The sequence below is a fragment of the Dendrobates tinctorius genome, unplaced genomic scaffold (genome assembly GCF_039654945.1).
Source record: "Dendrobates tinctorius isolate UK_male_01 unplaced genomic scaffold, ASM3965494v1 ptg000011l, whole genome shotgun sequence".
In the NCBI taxonomy this organism is placed as follows: Eukaryota; Metazoa; Chordata; class Amphibia; order Anura; family Dendrobatidae; genus Dendrobates; species Dendrobates tinctorius.
In genome coordinates, this window is record NW_027361679.1 from 71,871,112 (window position 1) to 71,889,607 (window position 18,496).

General features: G+C 43.7%; 1 protein-coding gene across 2 annotated transcripts in view; it reads right to left on the bottom strand.

Annotated features, from left to right (window-relative positions):
* The window catches only part of SH2D4A (SH2 domain containing 4A), a 151,733-nt gene that overhangs the window by 32,287 nt on the left and 100,950 nt on the right, over nucleotides 1-18,496 (bottom strand). The window lies entirely within an intron of this gene.

Below are 18,496 nucleotides of genomic sequence, written 5' to 3' on the forward strand. Positions count from 1 at the left end.
ATGAAAACTACAAATGAAATGTTTGAAAATAAAAATAATTAAAATAACCTAACATTTAATTAACTTTCACACACATGTAAGTATATAGTGTGCACAGAGAGTAATGTGGTCATGGATCAATAATATCATTATAATAGTCCATAGCTTTGCATCTCATTTATTCACATTCATGAGAAAACTCATGAATGAGAGGATGTATATGATTGGTGTCATACATTAGTCAGACACAGCTAGGTCTTCTTCCAAACTTAAGACTTATTCACACTTTCATATTTTGTTCTGTATTTTTCATCAGCATTTGTTACCCAAAATCAATAGTGGCTGTAAAATCTAGAAAACAATTATGGAAAGATTTGTGTTTTGGACTCACTAGGCCCAGGGTATGCTCATATTGCATTTTGGCCTCATGTCGGTAATTCTGCTGGGACTTCTATCTGAATCCCCCAAAAATGAGATTCAGGCACTTTGTTCTCTGTCTGTCCTCATTTTCATCAGCGTCCGCCTTCTTGATGTGGGCACAAAACTGTGGCCAAATGTGCTTTTTAGACTCCCTAAAAAAGCACAAAGTGACTCCTTCTACCTTATTAAAGTCAGGAGCCCTGATGGAAGTTCCACCTGCATCCAGTTTTTTGGAGCTTCAGACAGAAACCCTGACAGAGCCACTGACGTATGGGAAAACACAATATGATTATAGTCTAATATTTTTGGCTTGCAAATACTTATGCAATCTACCAATCAAATTGGGAACAGGTGTTGGAAGCCTAACTTTGATCTATGTTTACAAAGCCTCTTAAAGGGATATTCTCATCATTGATCTTCAGGAGCGCATCACTCCCCAGCCTTCTAGCTTTCTGTAGCTTTCTGCTATCCAGGGGAGGGTGCACTTCTGATTGATTGACAGTTCAGGTCACAAGCTTTGTTCACCACCAGCCCAAACTCTCCGATGCAGTTTTGCCTCTGCAGCACTGGAAGGGCACACTTGCATTCACAGCGTCAATGTAGCACTTACAAACTACAGAAAAAAGATTGTAAATGCTGCACTACTTGTCTAGTGGAGACCGGACACTGCTGATACACAGAGGTATCTTAAACAACGAGCAGTAGACAATGGAGCATAAAAATCAAATCTTAAAAGACCAGAGGATATTTGATAACAAGTAAATTACAAAGTTGCCAGTTTTTACAAAGATTTTGTATTTTTAACCATTCACCATTATGAGAATAACCCTTTAAGAACCACTATATAGTTTTTTTTGGGGGGTGGGTGTTGAGGGGGCTTCCTCTGATGGCAAATTTTCAGTATAATATTTAGGTACCAAGTGCTAAACAAACCCAAAGCTTTGGCAGCTGCTAATAATGTTACTCCTTAGGCATTGATCAAGGGCAAAAATGGTTGGTCGCCAATGATTTAACTAACAATGACAGCAACATCTTATGTGTTTGACAGAGGGAGAGGGCTCTTTGTCAACCTTTTGGTATCTTGCAGCATAATTGCAGGGTCTTTCATAAGAAACTACCTCATTCACACATCCATATTTCACGTAACATATTCTATCTGTTCATGGCTAGAGCAAATACCCATTATAACCGCAGGTCCTAGTCATATGTCAGTGTTTTTTCATGGTCCATGTGCCTGGAAAAATTCACAGAGATGCGTCTATTTTTTTGCGGTATCAAAGATGAAAAGAATCTATGGGTCACTGAATGAAACAGATAGCACACAAATGGCATCCATGTGCTGTCTGTATTTAACATTGCAAAGTATAGGAAATGCTTTGCCATTTATTTATTCATTCATCTGTGAAAACTTATGACACCCTGATGGTAAAAATGGACACACGGATCATACACCGATGAAACACTGATCCAAAATATTGATGACACTGGTACCATTTTTCACATTTATGTTTAAAGACAGATGAGTGAATAAGGCATTGCATTCAGATTTTTTTTTTTGCATTTCGCCCTAAAATAGTTACAATAGAGACTTTAACTCCTTTAGCCAGGAGCTTCTGGGTGGGGAGAGGGCAGAGGGTGCAGTTGCCTTGGGCCCTGCGCTTTGAGGAGCACACCCAGACCTACACTACTTTTAACTATATCGGCTCACATTGCACAAAGTAGAGCAGGGAGACACGATCTCCTTGCACTGTCACGCACCTGCCATGGGGCCCGTCAGCCAATGTCCAACTGTATCAGCATCCAGGATGCTAATTCAGTTGAAAGCATTGAGCGAGGGAGCATTAGCTGACGCTCCCTCTCCCTTCATTCTTCTTTGGTGTCTGACATCTCAGTGCATAGGGGGCGATGATATAATTACATGGAGCCCGCTGTGCTGAGATGTGCAGGTGTTTAGAGCGCTCGCTGCAGAGACCAGAGTAGCGGGGGAATGAGAAGGAAAGGTGAGCATTGTATTTTTTTAAATGGGGAGTTCATTAAACTGTATGGAGGCTTATGGGAAGTGCATTATTCTCTATAGAGGTCTATGTGGAGTGCATTATAATATATAGAGGCCTATGGGAAGTACATTATACTATATTGAGCCCTATAGGGAGCGCATTATACTGTATAGAGGCCTATGGATAGTGGATTATACTTTATAAAGGCCTATGGGAAGTGCATTACATGTATAGAGGCCTATGGTGAGGCCTATGAAGAGTGCATTATAATATATGGTGGCATATGGGGAGGGCATTATACTATATAGAGACCTTTCGGGAGTATATTATACTATATGGAGTCCTATGGAGAGTGTGCTATACTGTATTGACAACTATGGGGTGCATTGTACTGTATGGAGGGCTATAGGGAGCACATTATACTATATGGAGGACTATGGGGAGTGCACTATACTATAAGGAGGCTATTTAGGGGTCATCATTCAGTGTAGGGTGAGGGGGGCATCATACAGTGTGGGGGCCATTATACAGTGTTGGGGCCATCAAACAGTTTGGCGACTTCTAACAGGTTTGTATACTGTATAAGGGCTACTATACAGTGTGGGAGTCATTATACTGTGTATAGGAGACCATCATACTGTGCAAAGGGGAGCTGTGCAGGGGAGAAACTCAGGACATTATTAAATGTTGAGTGGGCACTTATTGTTATAGGGAAATGCAGGTTACTGTGTCTGTCAAGGGGGCACAAAGAGGGCATTATTACTTTCTAAGGGGCAAAATGTAGGCACTGTTTTCTAAGGAACTTACACAAGGCGCATTAGTATATTCTAGAGGTTTGATTTACCATCTACAGGGCACAGAGAACCACACAGTAGTTACAGTAATAGGCACACATATGGCAGCAGTGGCTCAGCATTGGGGCATCAGCAGGATGGGGAGTTTGTGCAGATTGGAGATAGATGGGGAAGGTGCTGGAAATGTGGAAGTCATGTTTGTCTTTGATGTAATCTGTGCAGTCCAGATCTTGGTGTAATAAGTTTTCATTCTGGGCCAGATGAAAAAAATTGGAAAAGTGAATGACTCCACCAGAAAGAATGTCAGCTGTAAGTTACTATCTGTAGCTGTATTGTAATCTCTTACATGCTCTCCAGGGCTGGTATCTACCACTATGTAGTCACCATATGGCAGTAATATCAGTGTTGGTTTTTGTACAGAGATAGTTTTTAGTTACAGCCATCTGCTGAGGTTTTCCTATACCAACTATTAGGCATGTGCCACCATAGTTATAATCAGGGTTAGCTGGTTAGGGGCTCACTCAAAAGATTCCTCCCCCCCCCGAATCAAAACCCTAGCTATGCCTCTGCATTTAGCATAGATATCCTATATCTACACAATTTTTATTTTTGTATCCAAAGTAACTAAGTTTGAAAATCATATATTTGTATAGTCATATTTTTCCTTCTCTCCATTCATCTGGGGACTCTAGAGCCCTAAACCCAGTTATATTTAGATAAACAAAATATGTTGTATATGTCATATTGAGGGCCTTGCTCAGACCACTATTTTAATTTGATGAGTTGTGTGAACTTGTACACTCCACAGGAATATTGGGAAGAATCAGGGGGAAACAGGCAGCCAGTGCTTGTTTCTCCCATGCTACACCTGCTGAACATGTCTGCTATATGGGGAGATGTAGCTACAATTGCTCCCCCATTGGGGTATACAGGACTTTGATGACATCCTAGCAACAAAGCAGGAGGAACTTATGTTGATTTGTTTTTCACAGTTTGCCTTATTTTGCTTTCAGACCATTCAAATGTACAATTTGCCTTTTTCATAAGATCTGTAACTTAATCTCTGTATCCTTAAATTTCCCTCAATGACCTTCAGTGTTTTCCTGGCACTGTATAACAGTTTCCCGAAATCAGTCTTGAATGTACAGTATATTTTCAGCTGCAACTAAATAGAGATTAACACTTATTCTTGCCAGAAAGAAAACTGTTTCCTTGATTGAAAAAGGTTAAAACACAATGGCAGTAACATTATCACTATTATTACAGTACTATATGAAAAAAATGAAGACGTTAGAATATACAATACAATTTATATACACTGAAAGAAATAAGTATTTTATCCCTTGCTGATTTTGTAAGTTTACCCACTGACAAAGACAGGAACAGCATATAATTTTAAGAGCAGGTTAATTTTAACATTGAGAGATGGAATATCAAAAATAAAATACAGAAAATCACTTTGCATAAATTATATAAATTTATTTGCATTTTGCAGTGAGAAATAATTATTTGATCCCTCTGGCAAACTAGACTTAATACTTGGTGGCAAAACCCCTTGATGGCAAGCACAGCAGTCAGGCATTTTTTGTAGTTGATGATGAGGTTTGCGCACATGTCAGGAGGAATTTTAGTCCACTCCTCTTTGCAGATCATCTCTAAATCATTAAGATTTTGAGGCTGTCGTTTGGCAACTTGGAGCTTCAACTCCCTCCATACGTTTTCTATGGAATTAAGGTCTAGAGACTGGTTAGGCCACTTCATGACCTTAATGTACTTCTTTTTGAGCCACTCCTTTGTTGCCTTGACTGTATGCTTTGGGTCATTGTCTTGCTGAAAGACTCAGCCACGACCCATTTTTAATGTCCTGGTGGAGGGAAGGAGGTTGTCACTCAGGATTTTATGGTACATGGCTCCATCCATTCTCCCATTGATGCGGTGAAGTAGTCCTGTGCCCTTAGAGAAACACTAACAAAATATAATGTTTCCACCTCCATGCTTGACAGTGGGGACGGTGTTCTTTGGGTCATAGGCAGTATTTCTTTTCATACAAACACGGCGAGTTGATTTAATGCCAAAGAGCTAAATTTTTGTCTCATCTGACCACAGCACCTTCTCCCAACCACTTACAGAATCATCCAGGTGTTCATTGGCAAACTTCAGATGGGCCTGCACATGTGCCTTCTTGAGCAGGGGGACCTTGCGGATACTGCAGGATTTTAAACATTTATGGTGGAATGTGTTACCAATGGTTTTCTAGGTGACTGTGGTCCCAGCTGCATTGAGATGATTAAAAAGTTCCCCCCGTGTAGTTTTAGGCTGATCTCTCACCTTCCTCATGATCAAGGATACCCCAAGAGGTGAGATTTTGCATGGTGCCCCAGATTGATGTCGATTGACAGTCATTTTGTATTTCTTCCATTTTCTTACTTTTGCACCAACAGTTGTCTCCTTCTCTTCTCTATTAACCAATCAAATGCCGCTGTCAAATGCTGACAGCGGAATTTAACATGCGATTTCGGCAATCGTGCTGGAAATCCACCCATCGGAGATCCTCGTCACGTGATTACGGGTCACTGATGGGTTGGCATGACAACCAGAGCTCTCCTGGGAACTTCTATGGTTGTCACTGTTGGCTTGCTGTGAGGTGATCTGATCATCGCCTGTATGTAGCAGAGCTGATTGGATTATGGCAGCTTCTAGTCTCCCATGGAGACTATTGAAGAATGCCAAAAGTAAAAAATGTTTTTAAAAATATTAAAAAAATAAAAAATATATAAAAGGTCAAATCACCCCCCTTTAGCCCCATTCAAAATAAAACAGTAAAAAAAATTAAACAAACACATATTTGGTATCGCCGAGATCAGAATTGCCCATTCTATTAACAAAAAAAAGGATTAACCTGATAGCTAAACGGCGTAGCGAGAAAAAAGTCAAAACGCCAGAATCATGTTTTTTTTGTTGCCACAATATTGCATTAAAAAAATGCAATAACTGGCAATCAAAAGATCATATCTGCACCAAATTGGTAAAATTAAAAACGTTAGCTCGAAGCGCAAAAAATAAGCCCTCACCCAACCTGTAATAATGAAAAATGTAGACGCTATGGGTACCGGAAAATGGAGCAACTTGTTTTGTTTTTTGGTGTTTTTTTTTAAACAAACTCTGGAATTTTTTTTCATCACACAGATAAAATAGTTTGGCATCAATGAACTCATAATGACCTGGAGAATCATAATGGTAGGTCAGTTTTAGCATTTAGTGAACACAGTAAAAAAGCAAATCAAAAAACAACCGTGGGATTGCACTTTTTTGCAATTTCACTCACTTTGAATTTTTTTCCCGTTTTCCAGTACATGATACGTTAAAACCAATGATGTTGTTCAACTTGTCCTGCAAGAAAACAAGCCCTCACATGGCCATATTGACAGGAAAATATAAAAGTTATGGTTCTGGGAAGAAGGGGAGCAAAAAACGAAAACGCAAAACCAAAAATACCTTTGGTCATGAAGGGGTTAAAATGAACCTACTCATAAAATTATAGACTGTTCATGTCTTTGTCATTGGGCAAACTTACAATATCAGCAGGGGATGAAATAATTATTTCCTTCACTGTATAAACACAAGAGTGATCACATAATAAACAAGCAGGGCTTTCAAAAAAATTACGTCTTCATGAACTATCCCTATTCCTGTGATGTACAGTACCTTACTATGTACAGTTTAATAGATACTTGTAATTCTCAGATGTGTATGCAGTATGTGTACATGCACGTTTTGTCAGAATGTTTGTGTTAGTCATACTTGTTTGACCAGTTTTTACAAGAGGCCAAAACCAGCAGATCAGAGCCAAAAAATATTAAGGAAGTCTCAAAGGCATGATTGAAATTTCTTTTCAAGAATTAGACTGAAAGCCTCCAACGTTTGCCACGGTATGTACATTGTAAAAATACAGTTAGGTCCATATATATTTGGACAGAGACAACATTTTTCTAATTTTGGTTCTAGACATTACCACAATGAATTTTAAACAAAACAATTCAGATGCAGTTGAAGTTCAGACTTTCAGCTTTCATTTGAGGGTATCCACATTAAAATTGGGTGAAGGGTTTAGGAGTTTCAGCTCCTTAACATGTGCCACCCTGTTTTTAAAGGGACCAAAAGTAATTGGACAATTGACTCCAAGGCTATTTCATGGACAGGTGAGGGCAATCCCTTCGTTATGTCATTCTCAATTAAGCAGATAAAAGGCCTGGAGTTGATTTGAGTTGTGGTGCTTGCATTTGGAAGGTTTTGCGGTGAAGGAAACATGCGGTCAAAGGAGCTCTCCATGCAGGTGAAGCAAGCCATCCTTAAGCTGCAAAAACAGAAAAAACCCATCCGAGAAATTGCTACAACATTAGGAGTGGCAAAATCTACAGTTTGGTACATCCTGAGAAAGGAAGAAAGCACTGGTGAACTCATCAATGCAAAAAGACCTGGGCGCCCACGGAAGACAACAGTGGTGGATGAGCGCAGAATAATCTCCATGGTGAAGAGAAACCCCTTCACAACAGCCAACCAAGTGAACAACACTCTCCAGGAGGTAGGCGTATCAATATCCAAATCTACCATAAAGAGAGGACTGCATGAAAGTAAATATAGAGGGTTCACTGCACGGTGCAAGCCACTCATAAGCATCAAGAATAAAAAGGCTAGACTGGACTTTGCTAAAAAAAAATCTAAAAAAGCCAGCACAGTTCTGGAAGAACATTCTTTGGACAGATGAAACCAAGATCAACCTCTACCAGAATGATGGAAAGAGAAAAGTATGGCGAAGGCGTGGTACAGTTCATGATCCAAAGCATACCACATCATCTGTAAAACACGGCGGAGGTAGTGTGATGGCTTGGGCATGCATGGCTGCCAGTATTGATGATGTGACACAGGACAGAAGCAGCCGAAAGAATTCTGAGGTATTCAGAGCCATACTGTGTGCTCAGATCCAGCCAAATGCAGCCAAACTGATTGGTCGTCGTTTCATACTACAGATGGACAATGACCCAAAACATAAAGCCAAAGCAACCCAGGAGTTTATTAAAGCAAAGAAGTGGAACATTCTTGAATGGCCAAGTCAGTCACCTGATATCAACCCAACTGAGCATGCATTTCACTTGTTAAAGACTAAACTTCAGACAGAAAGGTCCACAAACAAACAGCAACTGAAAACAACCGCAGTGAAGGCCTGGCAGAGCATCAAAAAGGAGGAAACACACCGTCTGGTGATGTCCATGAGTTCAAGACTTCAGGCAGTCATTGCCAACAAAGGGTTTTCAACCAAGTACTAGAAATGAACATTTTATTTACAATTATTTAATCTGTCCAATTACTTTTGGCCCCTTTAAAAACAGGGTGGCACATGTTAAGGAGCTGAAACTCCTAAACCCTTCATCCAGTTTTAATGTGGATACCCTCAAATGAAAGCTGAAAGTCTGAACTTCAACTGCATCTGAATTGTTTTGTTTAAAACTCATTGTGGTAATGTCTAGAACCAAAATTAGAAAAGTGTTTTTCTCTGTCCAAATATATATGGACCTAACTGTATATCATGTTCAAGAAGCGCTTTCCTACTGTATAGTATTAAAAGGTATGCTGATATGAACGGTGGCTCAGTGGTTAGCATTGCAGCGCTGGGGTCCTGGGTTCAAATCCCACCAAGGACAACATCTGCAAGGAGTTTGTATGTTCTCTCTGTGTTTGCGTGGGGTTCCTCCAGGATCTACGCATTTCAAGAGAAGCCCTTGTGCACAGCTATCACAGTTTGCACGTGCTGTCATGATTACCAATATGACGTTTTTATGGAGATGTGAATATAGTTGCAAGAGATCCGAGTGCTGCACTAATACTCATATATCATTTTTTAGGACTTTAATTTTTTGTGCACAAGTAAGGTCCTGTGAACTGGCCAATACTGCCGAGGACCCAATTACAACTAGCTGTTAAACAGGCTTTTCTTTTCTAAAATCAAACCTTGTATGTTTTCTTGCTGGTGATTGACCACCAATGCCATTTTGTGTAGATTGGAGCATAAAGGGCCTGTCACACTAAGCGATATCGCTAGCAATATCACTATAACGTCACTGGTTTTTGTGACGTTATAGCGATATCACTAGCGATATCGCTATGTGTGATACTTACCTCCGACCGCTCCCCCGCTGGTTATCGCTGATCGCGCGAGAACGTCCTGGACCGTTTCTCGTCGTCAGCTTCCTGCTGGGCTTCCTGCTGTGACGACGATCGACGCGTGGACGCAGGCGGGAGGACGTCAGGATTGCCTCGTCTGACAGGTAAGTAGCGACCCCCGACCCCTGCAATGTTGCTGGTGAGATCTGCCTGTGTGGCAGCTCACTAGCGACCACTTAGCGATGTACCAACGATCCTGACCGCGTCATATCACTGGTCGGGATCGCTGGTGCATCGCTAAGTGTGACAGTACCTTTACAGATGACTATCAGCCAATAGATCAAAGCCTGGTTGTTTTTACAGCCTGGGGGACATAAATGCATACAAGACTAAAGGCCCCCATGCACATTAGCCTAACACCAGACGAACCGCCCTATATCAAAGGGTTCCGTTGACAGTCTAATGTGTATGAGGGCCCCTGACTGTCTCTTGACACATGACCAGCAGCCAATAGATCAAAGCCATTGACCTGGTTGTTTGACAGCCTAAGGGACATAAATGCCTATAAGGCTACAGGCCAGCACACACACATTAATGAAAAAATTGAAGAACCCACCAATATCAAAAGGTTTGGACATCAGCTTAATGTGTATAAGGACCAACTGTGTATATTGACACATGACTTTGTGGGAAATAAGGATTCGGCATGTCATATTTCAGAATACTGATCCTTTTGGTGTCTAAGGTTATATACACAAACTGAGCAAAAAACAACATAGCATTGTCAGGAGAAGCACTGCATCTTTTAAGTGTTTTTACTTGCATCTTTCCCATTCATTTGAATGGATGCAAAATGCTGCAAAAACCCTGAAGCTACGTGCCCATGATCAGTACAGGTTGCAGACATACCACTGGTGCAGCTGCAATGGGGCCTGGAGGTGGAGGGGGGCCCACACTCCATCGGGGACACTGGCACCACGCTACTGGGTTCAAGGGTCGGGGAGCCTGGAGTCAGCATGGACACTGGCACCGGTCTTCCCCCATGCTTTAAACCAAAATACTTAGTTCTCTTTGTTCCTCCGCAGCTCCAGTGTCCATGACTCTCTGAAGTTTCAGGGCAGAGGGTGCGATGACATCGCTACAGCGCACCCTTTGATAAGCACTGTCGAGAGTCATAAGACACTTAGGAGACTGGTGCAACGAAGCCTGAAGCAGCGGGGAAAGAGGGAGAGGTAAATATTTGATTATTTTGTTTTCATGTATGGAGCATTATATGGGGCCCATTATTATGTATGGAGCATTAAAAGAGGCCCCTTATTCTGTATTAAGCATTATATGGGGTCCATTATTCTGCATGGACCAATATATGGGGCTCATTATACTGTATGGAGCAATATATGGGGCTCATTACACTGTATGGAGCAATATATGGGGCTCATTATACTGCATGGAGCACTATATGGGGTCCATGCATCATGAATCATGCTTTCAACCAGGGCCCACGAAAACCTGAAGCCAACTCTGTGTGTCTGTTTATACATGTGTGTGCATGTGTTTATCCATGTGTATGTAAATATATGTATGTGTTTATGCGTGTATGTGTGTGTATGTGTGTGTGTATGTATGCATGTGCATTTATTACAGTATGTGTATATATATATATATATATATATATATATATATATATGTGTATGTGTGTCTATATCTATGTGTGTATGTATGTGTGTGCATGTATGTATGTATGTACAGTGAGGGAAATAAGTGTTTGATCCCTTGCTGATTTTGTAAGTTTTTCCCCTGACGAACACATGAACAGTCTATCATTTTAAGGGTAGGTTAATTTTAACATTGAGAGATAGAATATAAAAAATAAAATCCAGAAAATCACATTGTAAAAATTCTATCAATTTATTTGCATTTTGCAGTGAGAAATAAGTATTTGATCCCTCTGGCAAACAAGACTTAATACTTGGTGGCAAAACCCTTGTTTGCAAGCACAGCAATCCATCGTTTTTTTGTAGTTGATGATGAGATTTGCGCATATGTCAGAAGGAATTTTGGGCCACTCCTCTTTGCCGATCATCTTTAAATAATTAAGATTTTGAGGCTGTCGTTGGCAACTCGGAGCTTCATCTTCCTCCATAAGTTTTCTATAGGATTAATTTCTGGAGACTGGCTAGGCTACTTCATGATCTTAATGGTCTTCTTATTGAGCCACTCCTTTCTTGCATTGGCTGTATGTTTTGGGTCATTGTTAGAGTTGAGCGACTTTTGGTTTTTTAGGGTCGCGTTTCGTTTCGTGAAACCCGACTTTTCCAAAAGTCGGGTCGAGCAAGATCGTCCGATTATAGGGAAAAGTCGGGGTCGTCCCGAAACACGAAACCCAATGTAAGTCAATGGGGAATAAAAGTCGGCAGTGAGAGGAGGACAGGAAACATACCAACAGTGCCCATTTGAATGCCAAAAGCATCAATTCTTCTTACTTAAGCTTGTCAACCCTAATTAACTTCATAATACAAGTTACGCACTGAAAAATGGGGGTTATTTGGCTACAGACTGTGGGGGGGGAGGGCTGGCTCCAGGTTTTCATGTGCCCTGGGCGAAAGAGCGCCCCTTTAACACATACCACAACTCATCATGCTCCGATACGGCAGAGAAATAGCGGTATAGTACAATGAAAAATACCTCACTTTTTACATCTCATGACGAGGCCCATCTATTTCTCCATACAGAATCATTGGTCCCATATAATGTTTGAAACAGTATATGATGAGCTCCACATAATGCTACAGTATATGATGGTCCCCATGGATGAAGCTCTAAGGTCTTATGGGCCCAAATAATGCTCCAAACATAATGGGCCCCATTTCTAATGCTCTAGTGTATAATGGGCCCTGTAAATGCTGCTCCAGTGTCTGATGTCCACCTTTCGAATGTTCCAGTGCATGGTGGGCCCCTTCTATCATTCTCAGACGGTGTTAGGCCCAGTATGGATTGCACGTGATTGCACAAAGGTTAGAAAGGGTACCGTATCCCCAGATAACATGTATGGATAGCGTACACATTCAAAATATATGTCTCAGGAGGCAGGCTCAGACGGTGTTAGGCCCAGTATGGATTGCACGTGATTGCACAAAGGTTAGAAAGGGTACCGTATCCCCGGATAACATGTATGGATAGCGTACACATTCAAAATATATGTCTCAGGAGGCAGGCTCAGACGGTGTTAGGCCCAGTATGGATTGCACGTGATTGCACAAAGGTTAGAAAGGGTACCGTATCCCCGGATAACACGTATGGATAGCGTACACATTCAAAATATATGTCTCAGGAGGCAGGCTCAGACGGTGTTAGGCCCAGTATGGATTGCACGTGATTGCACAAAGGTTAGAAAGGGTACCGTATCCCCAGATAACATGTATGGATAGCGTACACATTCAAAATATATGTCTCAGGAGGCAGGCTCAGATGGTGTTAGGCCCAGTATGGATTGCACATGATTGCACAAAGGTTAGAAAGGGTACCGTTTCCCTGGATAACATGTATGGATAGCGTACACATTCAAAATATATGTCTCAGGAGGCAGGCTCAGACGGTGTCAGGCCCAGTATGGATTGCACGTGATTGCACAAAGGTTAGAAAGGGTACCGTATCCCCGGATAACATGTATGGATAGCGTACACATTCAAAATATATGTCTCAGGAGGCAGGCTCAGATGGTGTTAGGCCCAGTATGGATTGCACGTGATTGCACAAAGGTTAGACTGGGTACCGTATCCCCGGATAACATGTATGGATAGCGTACACATTCAAAATATATGTCTCAGGAGGCAGGCTCAGATGGTGTTAGGCCCAGTATGGATTGCACGTGATTGCACAAAGGTTAGAAAGGGTACCGTATCCCCAGATAACATGTATGGATAGCGTACACATTCAAAATATATGTCTCAGGAGGCAGGCTCAGACGGTGTTAGGCCCAGTATGGATTGCACGTGATTGCACAAAGGTTAGAAAGGGTACCGTATCCCCGGATAACATGTATGGATAGCGTACACATTCAAAATATATGTCTCAGGAGGCAGGCTCAGATGGTGTTAGGCCCAGTATGGATTGCACGTGATTGCACAAAGGTTAGAAAGGGTACCGTTTCCCCGGATAACATGTATGGATAGCGTACACATTCAAAATATATGTCTCAGGAGGCAGGCTCAGATGGTGTTAGGCCCAGTATGGATTGCACGTGATTGCACAAAGGTTAGAAAGGGTACCGTATCCCCAGATAACATGTATGGATAGCGTACACATTCAAAATATATGTCTCAGGAGGCAGGCTCAGACGGTGTTAGGCCCAGTATGGATTGCACGTGATTGCGCAAAGGTTAGAAAGGGTACCGTATCCCCGGATAACATGTATGGATAGCGTACACATTCAAAATATATGTCTCAGGAGGCAGGCTCAGATGGTGTTAGGCCCAGTATGGATTGCACGTGATTGCACAAAGGTTAGAAAGGGTACCGTATCCCCAGATAACATGTATGGATAGCGTACACATTCAAAATATATGTCTCAGGAGGCAGGCTCAGACGGTGTTAGGCCCAGTATGGATTGCACGTGATTGCACAAAGGTTAGAAAGGGTACCGTTTCCCCGGATAACATGTATGGATAGCGTACACATTCAAAATATATGTCTCAGGAGGCAGGCTCAGACGGTGTCAGGCCCAGTATGGATTGCACGTGATTGCACAAAGGTTAGAAAGGGTACCGTATCCCCAGATAACATGTATGGATAGCGTACACATTCAAAATATATGTCTCAGGAGGCAGGCTCAGATGGTGTTAGGCCCAGTATGGATTGCACGTGATTGCACAAAGGTTAGAAAGGGTACCGTATCCCCGGATAACATGTATGGATAGCGTACACATTCAAAATATATGTCTCAGGAGGCAGGCTCAGATGGTGTTAGGCCCAGTATGGATTGCACGTGATTGCACAAAGGTTAGAAAGGGTACCGTTTCCCCGGATAACATGTATGGATAGCGTACACATTCAAAATATATGTCTCAGGAGGCAGGCTCAGACGGTGTTAGGCCCAGTATGGATTGCACGTGATTGCACAAAGGTTAGAAAGGGTACCGTATCCCCAGATAACATGTATGGATAGCGTACACATTCAAAATATATGTCTCAGGAGGCAGGCTCAGACGGTGTTAGGCCCAGTATGGATTGCACGTGTATGCACAAAGGTTAGAAAGGGTACCGTATCCCCGGATAACATGTATGGATAGCGTACACATTCAAAATATATGTCTCAGGAGGCAGGCTCAGATGGTGTTAGGCCCAGTATGGATTGCAGGTGATTGCACAAAGGTTAGAAAGGGTACCGTTTCCACGGATAACATGTATGGATAGCGTACACATTCAAAATATATGTCTCAGAAGGCAGGCTCAGATGGTGTTAGGCCCAGTATGGATTGCACGTGATTGCACAAAGGTTAGAAAGGGTACCGTATCCCCAGATAACATGTATGGATAGCGTACACATTCAAAATATATGTCTCAGGAGGCAGGCTCAGACGGTGTTAGGCCCAGTATGGATTGCACGTGATTGCACAAAGGTTCGAAAGGGTACCGTATCCCCGGATAACATGTATGGATAGCGTACACATTCAAAATATATGTCTCAGGAGGCAGGCTCAGATGGTGTTAGGCCCAGTATGGATTGCACGTGATTGCACAAAGGTTAGACAGGGTACCGTATCCCCGGATAACATGTATGGATAGCGTACACATTCAAAATATATGTCTCAGGAGGCAGGCTCAGATGGTGTTAGGCCCAGTATGGATTGCACTTGATTGCACAAAGGTTAGAAAGGGTACCGTTTCCCCGGATAACATGTATGGATAGCGTACACATTCAAAATATATGTCTCAGGAGGCAGGCTCAGACGGTGTTAGGCCCAGTATGGATTGCACGTGATTGCACAAAGGTTAGAAAGGGTACCGTATCCCCGGATAACATGTATGGATAGCGTACACATTCAAAATATATGTCTCAGGAGGCAGGCTCAGACGGTGTTAGGCCCAGTATGGATTGCACGTGATTGCACAAAGGTTAGAAAGGGTACCGTATCCCCGGATAACATGTATGGATAGCGTACACATTCAAAATATATGTCTCAGGAGGCAGGCTCAGACGGTGTTAGGCCCAGTATGGATTGCACGTGATTGCACAAAGGTTAGAAAGGATACCGTTTCCCCAGATAACATGTATGGATAGCGTACACATTCAAAATATATGTCTCAGGAGGCAGGCTCAGACGGTGTTAGGCCCAGTATGGATTGCACGTGATTGCACAAAGGTTAGAAAGGGTACCGTTTCCCCAGATAACATGAATGGATAGCGTACACATTCAAAATATATGTCTCAGGAGGCAGGCTCAGACGGTGTTAGGCCCAGTATGGATTGCACATGATTGCACAAAGGTTAGAAAGGGTACCGTTTCCCCAGATAACATGTATGGATAGCGTACACATTCAAAATATATGTCTCAGGAGGCAGGCTCAGACAGTGTTAGGCCCAGTATGGATTGCACGTGATTGCACAAAGGTTAGAAAGGGTACCGTTTCCCCAGATAACATGTATGGATAGCGTACACATTCAAAATATATGTCTCAGGAGGCAGGCTCAGACGGTGTCAGGCACAGTATGGATTTGACGGCCCAGATTACACAGCGGAGGAGCAGGGAGAGGTAAAGATTGCAAATGCTGGGGCCCTGCCCAAGCAAGGGGGGCCCACTCGAGGGCGTCGGTACTGGCACTGGGCCCCTCATAGTACAGCGGTGTGTCTGACGGCGGGTGTGCACCACCACCGTCAGAGACACTTGATTGCACTATGAGGGACCCTGTGCCAGTGCCCGCGCCCAAGAGTCGGCCTACCCACCTGTCCAGGGCAACGGCACTCGCACGGTGTCGTGCGCTAGGTGGTGACCCCGGCCATGGGGGGGAGGCAGCACAGTTAAGGAGTTTTAGAAAGTGGCATATGTTGATGTTGGACATTCAGCTGATGCAAAAGGCGAAATAGGTGAAGTCCCAGGAAGAGGTGGACCAAAGAAAGCCATTTTTCTGTCACCCTATGTGTCATCAGGGGAAGGTGGGACAAAATCCTTGGAAACCCATGCGTGGTTCATTTTAATGAAGGTTAGATCATCCACATTTTGGGTTGACAGACGGGTCCTTTTTTCTGTCAGGATTGATCCAGCTGCACTGAAGACTCTTTCCGATAGCACACTTGCAGCTGGGCAAGCGAGCTCCTGTAAGGCATATTGGGCCAATTCAGGCCAGGTGTCCAGTTTAGCGGCCCAATAGTCAAAGGGGAATGACCTGTGTGGGAGAACATCGATATGGGAGGAAAAGTAGTTTGTAACCATAGTTGACAACTGCTGTCTCCTGTCACTCTCCATCGATGCAGTATTACCAGTTGTGTGAGCGGTATTTGAAAAATCAGTCCACAACATTGTCATGAAACCCCTGTCTCCAACGCCACTTCTGCTGTGTGCACCACGAACACCTCTGCCAAGCTGCCCCCGGCCCGTACGGCTTGTGTGAGAACCATCACCGCTGCTGTGTGCTGGGAATGCCTCAAGCAACCGATTTACCAGAGTTGCTTGTTTATTAGCCAATATTAGGTCAAGGTTCTCCTGTGGCATGATGTTTTGTAATTTGCCTTTAAAGCGTGGATCCAGGATGCTGGCCAACCAGTAGTCGTCATCGTTCATCATTTTGGCAATGCGGGGGTCCCTTTTTAGGATCCGCAAGGCATAATCTGACATGTGGGCCAATGTTCCCGGTGTCAATGATGCACTGCGAGTGCTGGGTGGAGGAGCACTTTCTGGCAAATCCACATCCCTCCAGTCACGCACAAACCCTGTACCAGACCTTGCCACGCCAACATTTTCACTTGCCCCACGAGATGCATCCTCCTCCCCTAAGTAATCATCCCCATCATCATCCTCCTCCTCCTCTTCTTCCTCCACCTCGTCCAGGAGAGGTCCCTGAGCAGACAATGGCTGAATGTCATCAAGGATTCCCTCCTCCTCTTCCTCCTCATCAACATTGGCTGCAGACGCCTGCTCCTTAAGGTGCGTCAAAGTTTGCATGAGCAGACGCATAAGTGGGATGCTCATGCTTAGGATGGCGTCGTCTGCGCTTACCAGCCGTGTGCATTCCTCAAAACACTGAAGGACTTTACAGAGGTCTTTCAGCTTCGACCACTGCACACCTGTCAACTCCATGTCTGCTCTCAAAGTGCCTGGCCGTGTATCCTCCCACAAATGCATTATGGCCTGCCTCTGCTCGCACAGCCGCTCCACCATGTGCAGGGTGGAGTTCCACCTTGTTGCAATGTCGATAATGAGGCGGTGGTTGGGAAGGTGGAGCAATCGCTGCAGCTTCTGCATACGAACGGAGTGTACAGGCGACCGGTGGATGTGCGCGCACAGTCTTCGCACCTTCTGGAGCAGGGCTGTTAACTCCGGATAATTTTTGAGGAAGCACTGCACCACCAGGTTCAAGGTGTGAGCCAAGCAAGGTATGTGGCTGAGTTTTGAAAGGGCTATGGCTGCCACAAAATTACGGCCGTTATCACTAACTACCTTGCCTGCCTCAAGATGTACACTGCCCAGCCATGACTCAGTTTGTCGCTTCAAGTACTCGGCCAGCACCTCGGCGGTGTGTCTGTCGCCCAAACACATCATCTGCAACACAGCCTGCTGACGCTTTCCACTAGCTGCTCGATAGGGGGACACATCGTGTGCAACAGTGGCAGCTGCAGATGGAGTGCTCGTACGACTGCGCTCTGTGGACGAGCTTTCGCTTCTGGAGGAGGAGGAGGATGAGGAGGGTCGAACGCCTACAGCCAACTGTTTCCTATACCGTGGGCTAGGCAGCACTGTCCCACCACCGCTGTCCCCTGTGGACCCTGCATCCACCACATTAACCCAGTGCGCAGTGATGGACACGTAACGGCCCTGGCCATGCCGACTGGACCATGCATCAGTTGTGAGGTGCACCTTTCCGCTCACTGACTGCTTGAGTGCATGGACAATGCGGTCTTTCACATGATGGTGGAGGGCTGGGATGGCTTT